Source organism: Vulpes vulpes, chromosome 14 (genome assembly GCF_048418805.1).
Source record: "Vulpes vulpes isolate BD-2025 chromosome 14, VulVul3, whole genome shotgun sequence".
Taxonomy (NCBI): domain Eukaryota; kingdom Metazoa; phylum Chordata; class Mammalia; order Carnivora; family Canidae; genus Vulpes; species Vulpes vulpes.
In genome coordinates, this window is record NC_132793.1 from 15,656,220 (window position 1) to 15,675,628 (window position 19,409).

Sequence of the window (19,409 nt, forward strand, 5' to 3'; positions counted from 1 at the left end):
AACTGACAGGTTAAGAAACAGGAAAGAGAGGAGGAAGAGATGACTGAGAAAACACCTTCACCCCCAAGGAATCTGCAGAATCTTGGGGGAAACTTCAGACTTCCACAGGACTGTAAACAAGGAGTCAAGCTGATCTTATCTACATCTTAAGGTGCTAACGTATCAGAGGTATATATGGTTTACCTATCAAAAGGGATCAAGGAACAGACTGATAGTGTTTGGGCACAAAAATAAATTAACTCATCTACCCTTCCACACCACTGAAAAGCTTTTCACAATTTGTGTGGTGTTGCTAACTCATTTTAGGTCACATATTCCTTTGAGAAGGTGATGAAAACAAAGATCCTGCTCTTTAGATAATGCACACCTTTAAATGCATATCATTTCAAAAGGTCTGTGGAACCTGTAGAGGCCATTTCTGGGATGGCCATTTCTCATTTCTGTAGAGGCCCTCATTTCTGTAGGAAAACTGCAACAGCACTGACTGACATTGCTTGTTGTTGACAATGGATACTCCAAGCCACCTTGTAGTTTATGCAGAAAGTACTAGAACACCGCTGACATCTATTGATTTATAAACATTTGTTGGAAACCTAATACACATAATCCTAAAGGTATAAACATAAACGCAAAGTGATACGTCTACTCACAAAGGTATAATCTACTGAGGGAAGGAAAGACTATAGACTGTTATGATAGGGTATGATAAGCCAGACTGTATATTTCAGACTAACCTCACCCCTCAACTTCCTTTTTGGCCCCAGGACTGACTCCCTAAATACAAATGGAACAACAGGTGGAAACGAGTGACATGAATATGGAGCACAAGCAGAGGAAAGCAACAAGATGCCAAGGCACTGGGGCCATTTTAAATAGCCAGCCTGCTATTTTGTGGACTTCGATTTCTCTGTGTCTACATAAAAATATCTCCAAAAAACAAAAAACAAAAACGAGAGCTTTTCTCTTTAACAGTAACCACAGATTTTTTAAAATGCCACTTTAAGAAAAAGTAATTGACAAACTAAGATTGTTCTGAAAAATCTATGCGAAGAGAAGCCTACAATCCACGTTGCTGGTTTGCATTGTTAGATCAGCAAATATTTATTGAGCTCTGAAATAATCATGTCTGATGTTTGCATTACATGGGACCTTTTACACAAGATTATCTCATTTTTTCTGCAAAATATCTTGTAAATGCTTATATTCAAGGGCATAGTGACTCGATAATTTACAGGTTGTAAATCCTGCAGCCAAAATCAAAATACAGACCTACCTACCTTTTCCTAAACTCGCAGGGAAAATGACAGCAATGCCAGATACAGGAAGGGCAGGGGAGGTAACAGTCTTGAGAGTCAGAGTGGAGAGGACATGTTAATGTGGCACCAGGATAAGCCTGGGTGTTGAAATCAGATGCACTTGAGGGGTGCCAGGGTGTATCAGTTGTTTAAGCATCTATCTTCAGCTCTAGTCATAATCTTGGAGTCCCAGGATCGAGTCCCATATTGGGCTCCCTGCCCAGCCAGGAGTCTGCTTCTCCCTCTGCCCCTCATCCTGCTCATGAGCTCTGTCACTAACTCTCAAATAAATAAAATCTTCAGGAAAAAAAAAGAGAAAGAAATCAGATGTACTTGGGAAAAAATCCTGGCTCCCTCCTCCACTTAGGAGCTATGTAACCTCAGGCAAATCACTTGATCTCTCTGAATTCTGAGATCTCATTTGTAAAATGAAGAAAATAATAGCATCTATCTCATCCGAATGTAGGAAGCTAGAGGGAAGAACAGGAGGTAGAGTGTAGTGGAGGGGTGCTAACTACTTTTTTTACAGAGGGGACTCAAGAGAATAGCGAAGGCATCAATACTGACTACCATTTCAGCCAACACAAGGGATCCCAAAACCGTCTTGCCAAAACACCTCAAATGATGGGTGCCATCACCCTAGCAAATATGTCAAATGTAATCCTGAGCTTAAAAGCCAGCATGGGAAGTTTTCTGAGGTCAAATAAGAAGCACAAGTTTAGCAAGATTAGATAAGCACTGGAACGTTTAAAGACATCTGCTGTTTAATGATACAAAGCTACTTATAAAGTTAACTGTCTAAAAACACAAATAAAGAAAAAATATGTATGTGTGTGTAGGAATCTTATTTATAATTTTGGAGGTAACAACCACAATCACTAAAAACCATTAAAGTAAGGAAGCAGTGGCTTTCAAGAGGAAGCTGGCTAAGTGAAGAGGGAGACTTCCCCCTCCCTTTTTTTCTCTGTGTATCTTTCTGTTCTATGGAAGTGTTTATTTTTATGTACAAGCAATACTTTTCTAATTTTTGTTAAACTGGCAAAGGAAGGAAGGTTGGTGGAACTCTGCCATCACCAACCATAGAGAAGAGTAATGGGATGAATAACATAAATTTGAATTTCAGAAGGAAAAAAATCAGCCTTACGATGACTGGCATAGGTATTCTACTTTAAATGTACCTTATCAATGATTTCTTTTGAATGATAACACCCAGTGCTGTGGAGATACGGGAAAATATAGGTTAAGAATGGAAAATGGGGGAATCCTGGGTGGCGCAGCGGTTTAGCGCCTGCCTTTGGCCCAGGGCGCGATCCTGGAGACCCGGGATCGAGTCCCACGTTGGGCTCCCAGTGCATGGAGCCTGCTTCTCCCTCTGCCTATGTCTCTGCCTCTCTCTCTCTCTGTGTGTGACTATCATAAATAAATAAAAATTAAGAAAAAAATTTAAAAAAAAATGGAAAATGGTGCAACAGTCCTAAAAAGCAATTTGACAACACATGCTGAAATCCTTAAGATCCTACATGCACAGGGGTATATGGGAACTTTCTGTACTTTCTGCTTAATCTTGCTTGAACCTAAAACTAGTCTAAAAAATAAAGTTTACTAATTAAGAAATATATATATGCATGCCAGGTCATTTGACTTCTAAGACTTTATCCTGGGAGAGATCATTAGAGGATGAGTGCAAAGACTGGACACAGGTTGTTGACTTCAGCGATGCTGATAAGACTGAAAAACTGAAAATAATTCTAGAAGTCATAATTAGGAACTGCAAAGTGCACTTTTGGTACACCTGCAGAATGGCATATTATGCAGTTACAATGCGATCTACAGAAGAATATCTCATGACATGAGAAAAATCATCTTATTTTAATGTTAAGATGTATATAATAGAGGCTCATGGTTGTATAAGGGAAAACAGTATTTTGCATAAAAAAGTAACACTCCAGTTAACTTTTATTATCTTCTTTTAGTATGTTGGCATTTTATTTTGTTTTTTAAAATATTTTATTTATTTGAGAGAGAGTAAGAGTGAGAGAAAGCATATAGAGGGAGAAGCAGACTCCCCACTGAGTGTGGAACCTGACACAGGGCTCAATCCCAGGACCCCAAGATCATGATCTGAGCCACCCAGGAGCCCCAGTTTGTTGGCACTTTAAATGTTGCTTTTTGTAATAAAAATACAGTATTTTATAAAAAGAAAAAAATATAAAAAGTTGTTTTTAAGTTCCTTTGGACAACGCATACCAAGAAAAGAGAAAATAAAATATGGAAGAAAATGGAGGAACTTTAAAAAAGCAAGATGATAAGGAGAGAGAAGGGGCCAGGATCTGTGAGATGGAAGTGCCCTGGGCAAGTCTCTGAGTTCCTCAGCCAGAGTCCTGCTTCCAAAGCTTTGATGGGAAAATCACAGAGAAAGGACCCCAGAGCTTTCTTCTCATTTTCCATGACTGACTGCATTGCTCCTGGCATGTTGATGGTAATTACACATCCACTGGATTTCAGTACAACTAAAGATTAGATCAAGAACAAGGCTGTTAGTCCACAGAACTAAAGGTAACTTCAAACTAATCTGCACCAATGCCATGATTTACAGCAAACAGAGGCTATTTATTGAAGAGCTGCGAAGAAGCTATTGTGTCCACAGATGAAAATTCTTAGCCGGGAGAAGATTCCAGGCCTGAAGCAGAGCAGTCTTTAAAAGAGAGCAGGCTTACAGAAGATAAAAGGGATTCTCTCCTCCCTTTCGGAGAGGACTGGGGCTGTTGGCCCAGAGATAACAAGACTCTGTAGATACTACGCTGAAGCTTTTAGAAGTCCCAATAAGGAAAACAAAAAGAAAGGTGATGTGCTTGAAGAGTAATTTAAACAACAAATTAGACAGAAACTAGAGGAAACTGACCAAAAAGCTCATTAATAGTGTGAATTTGAAAGAAGAAAATCAGATGGCACAGTAACACTGGAACTTTTCCATTCTGTGGATCCCATGATAGGAGAATCAGGCTACTGCCTTGTAAGATGGGGCATAAAAACAGAAGACTTCGGGATCCCTGGGTGGTGCAGTGGTTTGGCACCTGCCTTTGGCCCAGGGCGCGATCCTGGAGACCCAGGATCAAGTCCCACGTCGGGCTCCTGGTGCATGGAGCCTGCTTCTCCCTCTGCCTGTGTCTCTGCCTCTCTCTCTCCCTCTCTCTGTGTGACTATCATAAATAAATAAAAAATAAAAAATAAACAAAAAACAGAAGACTTCAGTGTAGGCTAAATATATTACATGGGGTCAAAGAAGAGAAAAAGGTTAGACCTGAATCACAGTCCCTACAATTCGTCTACACCCAACTACTAACTCTATATGTGCAAATATCACCAAGGGTAATTCTGATTTAACCTGGCTTAACATACAGGGAAGACTGATCTTCCAAGCACCCGTCATTATCCATTAGTTTCTGGCCATATCCAAAAATGATTCATATGTTATGACAGAGAGTTTACTGGACTTCTAACAACAGAATACTCTGTGAGCTGGAGATACCATTGTCTGAAGCTAAGAAATAGAGGGGGACCTTAACAGAGCAAAAGGCAAAAAAAACAAATAAAATAAAATAAAATAAGATTTAATTACAGAAGTAGAGCCAATAGGCCCTTTGGACTCTAACAACAAAGACAGGCTGGCAGCACTAAGCGCTGCACTAATAAGTATCTGCACACCAGCTGGGGCTTTTGACTGAAAGGTCTGGAATGTCTGAAAGGAACCTTGTTGAGAACATCACCTAACTCAGGAGGCTGCAAGAGCAAGAGGCCCATTATGGTTGTGCTCATAACCTGTCTTATAAAGTGATACATGGATGGAGAGTTACAGAAAGATCACTGGATGAGATGGAGTTGGGATTAGGCAAACGCATTCAGAAAGGAAAGCCCTTGGAAACAATGATCACAAAAATAATGACTAGAATTCACTGTAACTCATGCTACATCACAATTTAGAGAGAGCTTATAAATGAAATGAAGCTGTGCCTTTTTGTGATGTCAGAAAACAGCCACTTTAAAATGTAACAAAAACGAGATCAAAATTGTAACATATCATGAAGCCTACTGCTACTGTAATAATTCAAAGTTTTGATAAATGAAATGGAATACTTAAAAAGGATTCAGTTTAAAAAAAAACAAAACTATTTTTCCCACCTGCTGTGGGAAAGAGGAGCTCTGATTTCGTATGCTCATTCCAGCTTTTCTGAGTGAAGGGAATTCCATACTCTAAAAGATGATCAAGACTCTATCAGATCCCCTCTCCAAAGGTCAAAATTCATCTCTCCATCTGCCTGAGAAAGGTAAGATTAATAGCAGAGTCTTAGACTTCACACAAAAAATAATTCCCAATGGATCTACAGATTTAAATGCAAAAATATCAAACCACATAAGTCCTAGAAAAATACACGGCACAACATTTTATAGCCTCACAATGGGGAGGGCCATTCCAAGTATGAAATAAAATCCAGAAGTCATTAAAGAAAAGATTGCTAAATTTTATTGTATGTAAATAAAAACATCCTGCATGGCAAAAGTCATGATCAGCAAAGTAAAAATCATAAGTCGTACTGGGAAAAATTATATATCATAGTATGAATAGCCAATTTCCTTAGTTTACAAAGAGTTTTTAGAAATTGGTAAGATAAAGACCAATAATCTAAGAGGGAAATAAGCTTAGAATATAAACAGGGAATTTAGAGAAATGTATATACATATGGCTCTGAATATATAAAACGTATTCCACATTAGTTAATATTCTATTTTTCATCCACCATTCAGGAGGATCAAAAAGTCCAACACACTGGTGTTCGAAGACAGGAATTCTCATCCATCGCTGATACAATCATACATTAGTGTAGTATCATTTGGCAATCAATATAAAAAATGTCACTTATCCTCTGCCTTGGGAAATCCACTTTTAGGAATGTATCAGAAATGTACTTCCAGGGATCCCTGGGTGGCGCAGCTGTTTAGCGCCTGCCTTTGGCCCAGGGCGTGATCCTGGAGACCCGGGATCGAATCCCACGTCGGGCTCCGGGTGCATGGAGCCTGCTTCTCCCTCTGCCTATGTCTCTGCCTCTCTCTCTCTCTGTGACTATCATAAATAAATAAAAAATAAAAAAGATTTAAAAAAAAAGAAATGTACTTCCAAAAATATGATATACGTATTCACTGCAGCGAAAGTTTAGAAATCATCTAAATATCTATTCATAAGAGATAGGTTAAATAAATTCAAGGTACTTCCAAATAGAAGCCTATGCAGCCATAATTTAGATACACAAACAATGATAATTTAGTGATACAAAAAGATTCCAAAATATATACTTTACAAAGCCTGATGCAGAAATATATGAGCAGTATACTATCTACGTTATAATAAGAAAAGAAACAAATATGCATATTTACTTTTATATGCATGGAATATCTTTAGAATGCATGAGAAACTGGAAATGGTCTCTCCAGGGTAGTTGAAGGATAAGGATGACAGGAAGATTTTTCTTTTTAGGATCCAATCTAGAACCCACTTCGAATCTGATTGTTTTATTTCTTAAATCCCTTCTAATCTAGAATAACACCCATGTCTTATGAAGAACTGATATCTCTGTAGCAGTGAGTTTTCTAATATTTGCAACAAGATCTATCTCCTTTTAGTGGTTTTCTTTAATATCTCCCAATAAAATTTTATAATTTTCTCCATAGAGGCTTGTGATTCTTGATGTTGCTTTACAGAGTATCTTTTAAAATTTAATTTTCTATTTGTACTAATATGTGGAAACAGAATTGATTTTGTGTATTGATTTAGTATCCAGCAAACTTGAAAAACTGTTATTAACTTTGATAATTTATTTGTAGAAATCTTTTATAATTTCTATATAAACAATCATATCATCATGTAAATAAGAAGTTATTAATTCATCCTTTCCAATTCTTTCATTTTTCTTGCCTCATTGCAATCGCTAGAACCTCCAACAAATATTGAATAGATGTAATAACATTAATAGGGCAACTCGTTCCTGATCTCCAAGTGAAAACTTTGTCAAACTGAAAATTCACCATTAAGTATGATGTTTGCTGTACATATTTTATAGTTCTTGCCACCAGATTAAGGAAGCTCCCTTCCTATTTTCTACCTATTTCTAGGGGGCTGACATTGTTGCTGCTATTTTAATCAGGAATGGATGCTGCATTTTATCACACGATCATCATTTTTCTCTTTTAATGTTAGCAAATGACACTAATTGAGTCTATGGTTTTAAATCAACCTTGCATTTTGGGTATAAAACCAACTTAGTCACGATCTATTATCCTTCTCACATACTGCTAGATAGGGTAACTATGTTTTCCAAAGATGGCCTCAGCAATACTACTCTATCCTGCATGTTTTTCTTACAGTGTGACTGTGACACTCCTCCAAGTGGGTATAGGGTCTGGGACACATTCCCTGAAATTTGGACTGACCTCTGTAACTATCTCAACCAAGAGAGTATTGTCAGGGTGGCAGTATGTGAACTTCAAGATTAGACCATAAAAATGTTAAGTACTTCCAATTCACTGACTTAGCACCTGTACTTAGAACCCAGCTGCCATGTTGTCAGGAAGCTCAAAATAGTCCAGTGCAGACAGAACACAAGGAGAGATCCTACACAAGGAGAGATCCTACACGACATGAGCTGACAGTCTACACAACAGCTAGTATCGACTGTAGGACATGGAAATAAAAACATCTCCAGATGATTCCAAGCTAATTTGAGTCTTCTCAGCTGGGTGCCCAAACAAAATGGAGCAGACACAAGCCACCCCAGTTGTGACCTGATCAAATTCCTGATCCACAGAAACTCTAGTATAGAAAATTGCGATTTTAAGCCACATTCTGGTTTGTTTCTTACACCACAATAGTAAGTGAAAAACTGGATTTTGCTTTGCTAATGTTTAGTTTAGGATTTTCCATAGCCATGAGTAAAAAAGCCTGTGAATTTTCCTTCCTCACAGTGTTACTGTCACATTTTTTTTTTTGTTTTGATAATCTCTTTTTCTATCCTCAGGAAGAGTTTGTGTAATATTAATTCTTTCTCAAATGCTTTATATAACTTTGTAGTGAAGTCATTCAGACCTGCAGTTTTCATTGTGGAAAGGTTTTTAAATTGCTGATTCAATTTTTATTTATAGTTATATTATTAATAAATTTACCCATTCACCTAAATTTTCAAAATTTTTGGCATAAAATTGTTCACAATATCATTATCTTGCTAATGACTACATGATCCCCCTCACTTTTCACTCTTGATATTGGTTATCTGTACCGTTCCTCCTTTCTCCTTCCCTCCCTCCCTGCCTTCCTTTTTTTAATCAGCCTCACCAGGGTCTATCATTTTTAATTAATATTTTCCAAGAACCAAACTCTCATTGATAAACTATATTATATATTTGCTTTATATTTCATTGATTTGTTTTTTCTTTAGAATTATTTTGCTGTGCTTTTTCTGACTTAAGATAGATCCTTGATCACTTTTTAGCCTTTTTATTTCCTAATACACGCATTCTGAGCTATATACTTTTGGATATCTGAATTCATGTCTTTCAACAGTTCTGAGAAATACTCTGCTATTACCTCTTCAAATACTGCCTCTGCACCATTCTTGCTCTTCTCTTTCTGGGATTCCAGTTAAATACATTTGATGTTCTCACTGGATCTTTTTTTTTTAAGTTTTTTTTTAAGATTTTATTTATTTATTCATGAGACACCCAGACAGAGAGAGAGGCAGAGACACAGGCAGAGGGAGAAGCAGGCTCTCTGCAAGGACCCTGATGCGGGACTCGATCTTGGATCCCGGGATTACGCCTTGAGTCAAAGGCAGACGCTCAACTGCTGAGCCACCTAGGCGTCCCTCACTGGATCCTCTTAATTCTCTTACCATCTCTTTGATAGTTTGTACATTTTTGTCTCTTAATGGTTTTCTCTGGATCATTTTCTCTTAACTAACCTACCTTCTAGTTCGCTCATTCTCTCTTTGGTGATTTCAAATCCACTGCGTTCTTGTTTCTGGCTATATTTTCAGTTCTACAATGTTGTTTTCTTTTTCAAATCTGTTGTTGTTTTTGATAGTGTCGTTACCTCCTGATATTTTCATTCTTAGCTTCTATTTCTTTTTACATAATAAATAAGTTGTTTTATAGCCCCTGTCTTAAATTCCAATATCTCATAGCTTTGAGGTTGCTTTTGCTGTATATTGTTTTTTCTAGTTCTTTTCATGGGTATCTTGTTTCCTTGTAAACCTGGTTTTCTTCTATGTGCTGATCATTATATAACAAATTATTTAGAGGACTATTTTTTTAAACATTTTGTTTATTCATGAGAGACACACAGAGAGGCAGAGACATAGGCAGGGGGAGAAGCAGGCTCCCTGTAGGAAGCCCGATGTGGGACTCAATCTCCGGGACTCTGGGATCATGTCCTGAGCCAAAGGCAGACACACTCAACCACTGAGCCATCGAGGCATCCCTAAAGGACTATTTTGATATACAGGATAACACCTTCCTTTAAAGAAGATTTTTGCTTGCTTCTAGTTTCCTTAGGGTGCTATTCATTTAAGACCATCAAGGTTAAATGTTCCCTGAAAGCTTTGGTTGCAAAGCTATATGAGGGCTGGTTTAGTTCAAGATTCCCCCCCCTCATGTCCTTAAGGGTCCCATTCAAATTGGAAAGGTGGTTTAATGGAGTCCCTATCTTTTGCAGGCAACAAGCTGTGAATTCTGTCCTCACAGATGAGGCCACTAAAATTATCACTTAAACTTCATGGATGCTTTCTCAGGATAAACAAATGCCTTCAGAACAAAAATGGCTTTGGCATCTAGGCTTACCGCTCTTACCTTTTTACCTCTCTTAGCTAGGCTTATCTCTCTTACAATTGTTCAATATTTTCTAAACTTCTTATAGCTTTCAGGAAAATGTCCCTGTATCTTGTACAGCTTTCTAAATTGTCATCAGCAGGGCTGATTCAAGTGACCTCGTCTGACATTACTGGAAGTAGAATTCCCACCACATATCTTTCAAGTAACTTGGGAATTCTGTACCATATAATGGTATTGACTGTTCAAATCAGTAAGTACAACAAACCTTGAAAGAAGTAAAATGAGGAAATAATCCAATATTGAGGAAAACAAAAAGACGGAATGGAGAAAAAATAAGGGAAGTCAACTTACCTTTCACTATTTCATAAAATGCCTGCTGGAATACCTTGGGTATATTGATGAACACATTAGCCTCTACATGGAAAAATATAATTAGCTAATCAAAAGCTTCTCTTAATATACTTATTGCTTGGTTAATGTTGAAATTCTATACTCCAGCCACTTAGATTTGGTTTTCCACCTGTTCTGACACTTGTGGTTTTTATGGAGTATTTGGTTATAAATAACTTTGTACCTTATAAATTAAAAGAAAGCTAGTTCCCTCTCTAGAATGTAAACTAGTGCAAACTTCTAAGGATAAATTGGCAATATTCAACAAATTTTAAAACGTACATACCCTCTGATACAGCACAATCTTCCACTAGAAATTAATTCCAGAGATACACTTAAACAAAAATTCACAAAGATGTAAACTAATTTTCTTTGCAACCGTTTTTTGCTAGTGAAAAAAATGAACATGACAACTTGAAATTCTACCAAGGGGTTGCTAGTTAAATGGATTATGGCATATTTATACAACAGAATACCACTGAAATGGAAATTCATCATTTTTTAAGCTGTCCGGCATCCAACTGCTACCTCCTATTTGAACGTACTTCCCACCACTTGGACTCTGAATCATAAGCCAGTGACACAAAGACAAAGGGACAGTTGGAATTCATTCCTGACAGAGTCCTAGGGCAGTAATGGCAACATTCTGGCCTGGCTGCTTCAGCTGAAAGAGGCTCATTAAGCCTATTACTTCATGATTCTCAGGCCTGCCTTGGTCCTGACCATTTTCCAAACTTTGTCCTACATCTCTCTGGTACATTCTTTGTTTTTTGTTACTTGAAGCCAAAGGTTTGTAACTGACACAATTATGAAGTTTTTAAAAGAAAAAACTGGATCTATGTGAACACTAGTGGCAGAACAGTATGTTCAATATGAGCTAATTGATGTAATTTTAAAGCAACCAACAGATCTAATATTTCTGCTGGGAGATGCACAGTTTCTGGAAAGATTATCCAGGCAATTTATAATAGTTATTTCTAAAAATTATCCACTTACAAATTTTTATTTTAAGAAACAGCTTATTTTAAAAAGGAAAACAAAAGCCAGAGGAGATGACTGTTCTGAAGTTGGGATACACTGAAATCTCTAGGTGCTTATTCTTCTTACTGAGGGCCATTCAAAGCCAAAGCCCATTATCATTCCTTAGGTAATAGGTGATAAAAAATGATTGAATTATTTTAAGTGGCAGATTGACATGTACAAAGTAGGATTCAGATATAACTTTGGCAGAAGGATGCATTAAAGTAAAGAGAGGCTAGAAAAAGGCAAACTGATTAAACTGGAAGAAATATGAGCTCAGACTAGAGAGCTGGCAGTAAGATTGAAATAGAAGGGAATCGTGCAAAAGACAAGATGGTTTTACATCTCACACAATTATTTCTCAAGAACTTACTGAATGCCTACTATTGAGTGCCTAACAGAGGGCAAAAAGAATCTGAACTTTACCAAATCAGCCAACCAACTAAATTATATGTAGTCTATTTAGGTCTCAGTTCTCTTGTAAAATGGAGAGAATACCTAATTTATTGGATTGGTATAAGGGTTAAAGGAAATTATGCATATAAAATATACTAAGTCTTCCAGAAATGTGAATTACTACTAGCACTATTATTAGAACTAATACAATGGAGAAGATGACAATTTAAATAGCAAAAAATAATACAAAGTGGTGTATCTTTCAGAAACATATCTACGTTATGGAATGGGGTCTCATATATTCATTTTGCTGTATTAAGATACTGTGGTTCCTTTAAAGACTGAAAGTTTTATTTCTAATGGCTCACGGCTTTACAGGGGTCTCTTGCAGAAAGCTGGTCAACTTTTAAAAAAAAATAGAGAAGTTTCTAGGCCCTTTGTTACACAAAGGGTCCTCCAAATTCTCTTTCAGTCTCAGACATGGAAGGTCTTGGAAATCCAAAGCAGCACCACATCTCATGTTTATATTCTATATTCTGCTAAAGTTCTTTGAGACCAAGGTATACATGTGTAGCCTCTTTTAAACATTTACTATTCAGGTGAGGAAGTTGACTGGTAAAATAGTATAAATAAATGAAAAAGTCAATTTCATTAAGAATTGATTAGTCTAAATACACTGAAAATCCCAATAAAATCATTTGTTTATATCTGACCCTAACAAGACAAATAAAATTAATGATCCCTTTAATTTTAATGAACTAAGATACTGCAAGATAGATACAACCCCTGAATTTATTTTGGAAGTGCAAACAATCCTTGAAGGCTTGAGGACAAACAAGCTTGGAGAAGCCAGAGACTTTTATTACACTATCATAAAAATAGTGAGTGGGACTTTTTGAATAATAGGGCGTATTTAGACTTGTGGAAAGGAAACACACAAGAGACTTAAACCTATACTTCCATTATGATTTCACATCCCAACTTAAGACAATTAATAAAAATATACCTATCTTTCAAATCTATACTCTCCTGTAAATGAAAATGTTATATACTTGGAATCCAAATTTAGTACAGATCTTTACAAACTTAATACTATTACTAGCCAAAATGTATAATTATGACTAATACTTAACTTTTGATTGTCACATATGAGGGACAAGGTATTTATCAACTGAAATATATGTGACAAACATTAAAAAAAAAAAAACTTGGGGATCCCTGGGTGGCGCAGCAGTTTGGCGCCTGCCTTTGGCCCAGGGCGCGATCCTGGAGACCCGGGATCGAATCCCACGTCCGGCTCCCGGTGCATGGAGCCTGCTTCTCCCTCTGCCTGTGTCTCTGCCTCTCTCTCTCTCTCTGTGTGTGTGACTATCATAAATAAATTAAAAAAAAAAAAAAACTTGGAAATTTAATTAAATGAGGACCAAAAAAAAAAAATCTTTTATTTTTGGCAGTAAAGGATTTAATTGTTAATAGTAATTAATCAACAATAAATTTTGAAACTGGTGGAAGTCTCTAATATTCCTTCTAACCTTGGGTTCTGTGAGATGAATTTCATCATGCAAAAAATATTTTGTTAAAAAAATGTATGGGAATGACATTAGCAAAATAGGAGAAAAGGAGTGTTGTATCATCTTTTCCCCAAACGATAATAATTTTGGCAATACACTCATGGACAAGAGATTATCTTTGTGGAAGTCCAGGAATCTGGTGGAAATTTTTCAGCATACTGTTAGAGAAAAAAAAAACAAAAACCCAAGACTGGACTCACTGAAGAGGGTAAGAGGAACAGTTCTGCTTTATCTGAATCATCCCTCCTCTACCACAGCACAGTTCAGAGCCCAGAGAGACCTTTTCTTTCTTTCTTTTTTTTTTTTTTTTAAGATTTTATTTATTTATTCATGAGAGACACATGGAAAGAGAGAGCGACAGAGACACAGGCAGAGGGAGAAGCAGGCTCCATGCAGGGAGCCGGACATGGGACTTAATCCCGGGACTCCAGGATCACGCCCTGGGCCGAAGGCAGGCGCTAAACCACTGAGCCACCCAGGGATCCCCAGAGAGACCTTTTCAGCCCATGATTTCTCCCATGAGGAAAAGAGAATGTGTGTGAGTGAGTGCCCAGATCCCCAGCTGTGCAAGATGCTGTCAAAAGGTCCAATTCTTTCTCGTTCCATCCAGAAGACTAAGGTGTTCACATGACCATAGGATGGGGAAGGGCTGAGAGAACAGCAGCTAGGACTCTGGGAAGGCATCAAAGGGACACAGATCACACTGCTCCTTCATGGACTCCATCAGAAAGCCTGCCCACAAGCCCCTGACAACACCTTACCTGAAGACCTCCAAACTAGCCCATGGGCACCCACCAAATCCTGTGAGCCTCATTCACACACATACCATTCCATGGCTGGCTCCAAGTGCACACACACCCTGAGGGCAGGGAGGACAAGCCTTTACAGATGGCTAGTAAGCACATGCAGAGAAAGCTAGCTTGACAATATGGGATTGAGAAAAAGCACACAAACTTAAGTATTCAGACCACCCAAAGGAAAGCAAATGAGAGGCTATCAGTACCCCACCTGGCTTTACACTATTGAGAGAAGGCATAAATCTTCAGAATTCCTCCTCAAAAGGCAACAAGAGTACAGAGCAGATGTATCCATAGAAAAAGTCTAATAAAGCCTCAGAATCCCTAGTAGGGTGGACAGAAGATGTTTCTTGAGTCCAGTCACTAAACACTAGAGGAGGTGACTGCTTCTTCAAATGTGAAGAGAGCAACACAAGACTTCAAGGAACACAGAAAATCAAGGTAACATGACATCACCAAAAGAACACAGTAACATTCTAATCATCGACCCCAAAGAAATGAAGGTTTGTGATCTGCCCAATAGAGACTTCAAAATAGTTGTTTTAAGGCAGCTCAGTGAGCTGCAAAAAAAACCACAGAAAGACAATTCAATGAAATTAGGAAAACAATACATGAACAAAATGAATATTTTAACAGAGACAGAAATCATTAAAAGGAACCAAAGAGAAATTCTGCAGCTGAAGAGCATAATGAATGAAATATAAAATGCAATGGAAAACATCATCAGCAGACTTAATTAAAGCAAAGGAAAGGATCTGTGAAGTCAAAGACAATTTGAAACTAGGTTGCCAGAGAAGAACAAAGAATGAGAAGAGTGAAGAAAGCCTTTGTGACTTCTGAGATGCCATCAAGAGAAAAAAAGACAAACTATGTACTACTGGAATCACAGAAGGAGAAAAGGGAGAAAAGGGCAGAAAGCTTATTTGAGGAAATAATCTAGGGAGAGATTTGGATGTCCAAGTTAATGAAGCTCATAGGCCCCAAAAAAGGTTTAACAGAAGATCTTCTCCAAGATACATTCTAAAACCCTCGAGAATCAAAGGCAGAGAAAGAATTTTAAAAGTAGCAGGCGGAAAAAAATTCCTCACATACAAGGGAATCTCCATAAAGCTATCAGTAGATTTCTCCACAGAAAACTTAGAGGCTAGGTCAGGGCAGGATGGTACAGTCAAAGCAATAAACGCATACATTAAGGAAAAAAAAGAAAAATCTCAATTAATCTATTTTTATATACCTTGAGGAACTAGAAAAAGAAGAACAAAGTAAGCCCAAGGTTAACAGAAGGAAGGAAATAACAAAGATCAGAGCAGAAATAATTGAGAGAGAGACGAGAAAAACAACAGGAAAGTTCAACAAAACTAAGAGCTGCTTTTTTTGAAAAGATAAAATCGACAAACCTTTATAGAAACCAAGAAACAAAAAGAGAGAAGACTCAAAATCAGAAATGAAAGAAGAAGAATTCCTCCTTTCTGGAGACTTCTACCACACGCTTTAAAGAGGAATTAATTCAAATCCTTCTCAAACTCTTAAGAAAACTGAAGAGGAAGGAAGGTTTCCAATTTATTTACAAGGCCAGTATATCAAAGCCATCCAAAGACACTAGAAGAAAAGAAAGTTACAGGCTGATAAGCCTGATGAATATAGATGCAAAGCTCTTTAACAAACTATGAGCAAACTGAATTCAACAGCACAATAAAAAGTTATACATTCTGATCAAGTTGAATTTATCTGTGGGATGCCAGAATGGTTCAGCATATACAAATCAATGATTGGGATACACCACATTAATAAAAATGAAGGATATAATCGTATGATTATTTCAGTAGATACAGAGAAAATGTTTGACAAAATTCCTCCTTTCATGATTAAAGCTCTCAACCAATTTAGTATAGAAGAAATGCTGCCTTCACATAATAAAGGCCATATAAGACATACCCAGAACTAATATCATACTCATCAGTGAAAATCTGGAAACTTTTCCCTTAAGATCAGGAATAAGACAAGGACGCTCCACTCTTGCCATCCCTATTTAACCGTAGTACCGGAAGGCCCAGTCAGAGCAATTAGATAAGAAATGAAAAGTATCTAACTTGGAAAGGAGAAAGTAAAACTGTCTGTTTGCAGACGACATGATTTTATATACAGAAAACTCTAAAGAGCCACCAAAAAACTTAGAACTAAAAAACGAATTCAATAAAGTTGTAGAATATCAAATCAACATACAAAAACCAGTAATTTTTATTTTTCTAATGATAATGAATTACCTGAAAGAGAAATTAAGAAAACCTCATTTATAATAGCATCAAAAATAATATTTAGGAATAAATTTAACTGAAGAAGTATAAGATTTATACACTGAAAACTAAGAAATTGACGAGATTGAGAAACACACAAGTGAAAGGAAAGATATCCCATGTTAATGGTTTGGAAGAATTAATGTTATTAAAATGTCCATATGACCTAAAGTGATCTACAGATTCAACACAATCCCTATCAAAATTCCATTGGTATGGGGCACCTGGGTAGCTTAGTGGTTGAGCATCTGCCTTTGGCTCAAGTCATGATTCTGGGGTCCTGGGATCGAGTTCTGCATCAGGCTCTCCACAGGGAACCTGCTTCTTCCTCTGCCTATGTCTCTGCCTCTCTCTGTCTCTCACTATTAAATAAAATCTTACAAAAAAATTCCATTGGTATTTTTCACAGAAATAGAAAAACAGAAAAAACAACCCTAAAATTCATAAGAAACCACAAAAGATCACAAATAAACAACATCCTCTTAAGAAAGAAAAACAAAGCTTGAAGCATCACACTTCCTGACTTCAAACTATAATAGAGAGCTACGGTAGTCAAAATAGTATGGTACTTTCAGAAAAAGAGACACATAATCTAATGGAACAGAGCAGAGAGCCCAGATACAAACATAGGCATAGACAGTCAACTAATCTTTGACAAAGCACCAAGAACATACTATGGGGAAAAGATAATTTCTTCAATAAGTAGTATTGGGAAAACTGGATATCCATATGCAAAATAATGAAACTAAACCTACCTTATATCACTTATGAAAATGAACTCAAAATGGATTAAAGACTACAATGTAAAACCTGAAACTATAAAGCTTCTCGAAGAAAGCCTAGGGAAAAAGCTCCTTGACATTAGTCTTGGCAATGCCTTTTTGGACATGATAACAAAAGCAAAAGCAAAACAAGTAACACCATATCAAACTAAAAAGCTTCTGCACAGCAAAGTACACCACCCACAGAGTGAAAAGACAACGTGTGTAATTAAAGAAAATATTTGTAAAACATATATCTGATAAGGAGCTAATATCCAAAATACATAAGGAACTCAATTCAATATCAAAATAATAATAATCCAATTTAAAGACAGACAATGGACTTGACTACACATTTTTCCAAAGAAGACAAAAAATGCCCAACAGGTATAGAAGAAGATACCAACACCACTGATCATCACAGAAATTTACAAATCAAAACCACACTGGATAATAATATGGAGATTCTTCAAAAAATTAAAAATAGAACTACTCTATGATAATTCCACTTCTGTGTATATATCCAAAGAAATCACTACACTCAAAGAAATATCTATACTTCCATGTTCACTGCAGCATTATTCACAATAGCCAAGACACAGAAACAAACCAAGGTTTTGTCAATGGATGAATGGATAAAGGAGATGGTATGTATATGTGTATATATATGTATGTATATATATATGTATGTATATATATATATATGTATGTGTGTACACACACAGTGGAATATTATTCAGCCATGAGAAAGAAGTAAAGACTGCCATTTGAAACAGCATGTATGAATGCAGAGGACATTAATTTTGAATTCACAGAAACCAACAGGATAGAAGGATAGTTATCAGGGGCTGGAGATGGGGAGACAAACCTTCGGATATAATATGATTAAGCTCTAACAATCCAATGAACAGCATGATGACTATAGTTAATAACACTGTTTGAATTTCGCTAAGACCTTAAACATTCTTACCACACATATATACACTAAAAGGGAACTATTTGAGGTGATGGATGTGTTAATTAACTTGATTGTAGTAATCACTAAATATACATATGTTAAATTATCACACTGTGTACTTTAAACATATACAATTTGATTTGTCAATCATGCCTCAATAAAAATGAAAAAAATTTAAACATGAGGAACAATAACAAATATAAGGAATAATAAAATAATCTAAACAGACACACATACAAAACAAGTGGGCACACTAAAACAAAAGAAATAGTTTCAGAGTTAGAGCAGGATGCTTTTCAGAGGAAGCCCTCAAATATACTAAGGAACTATGGGTGAGCTTAAACCCTGTGGACCTTAACTACTCCGTAATCTACCCCAAACCAACAAGATGGTATCTCTGAATTTAGACACAGAGAGATACAAGGCAGAATGGATAATTAGATAAATTTAGGTTAAGCCCAATGCATACAAAAATATTTAGTAAACTTCTATAAAACCTGCAGAGCTTGTTGAGCACTGGAGAAATAAAACCTGGTGAGAAACAAATTTCTTGAAGATATATTTCATAGTGCCCGGGCAGTAAATATTTTTACACACTGTTCTTTACAATTTTTAAAAAAGAAAAAAAAGGGAGGTAGAGAACACACCCAAATCTCCCAATACATTTTTATGTTTGCTTATTTGTTTTAAATAGAAAAAAAATTCCTAATCGGAAACACTGAGGATAATTAGTTCTATACATGGTATCTTTTTTTCTTAAAACAACAATAACAAAAACTGCACAGCAACACATTAAATGATTTCTGGCACCATATCAAAAATCCAGATATTGAAATAGAACATTTAAATGATAAAAGCTTCAGTAAATCCCTAAAAGCCAAAACTTAACAATATTTTTAATACCCTACTCTTAGAAAAGAAAAATGTCACATGTATTGTAGGTAACAAAAATACACCAAAAGGTGATTATTTTCTTGTTTCAATGGAGTCGGGAGAAACACTGCCTCTGTAGTTAGCGAGGCTTTCTCCAAACTGCAGGCAGCCTGGGAGTCT

General features: G+C 36.6%; 1 protein-coding gene across 6 annotated transcripts in view; it reads right to left on the reverse strand.

The window, feature by feature from the left end:
* The window catches only part of PKIG (cAMP-dependent protein kinase inhibitor gamma), a 101,811-nt gene that overhangs the window by 46,794 nt on the left and 35,608 nt on the right, over positions 1-19,409 (reverse strand). The window lies entirely within an intron of this gene.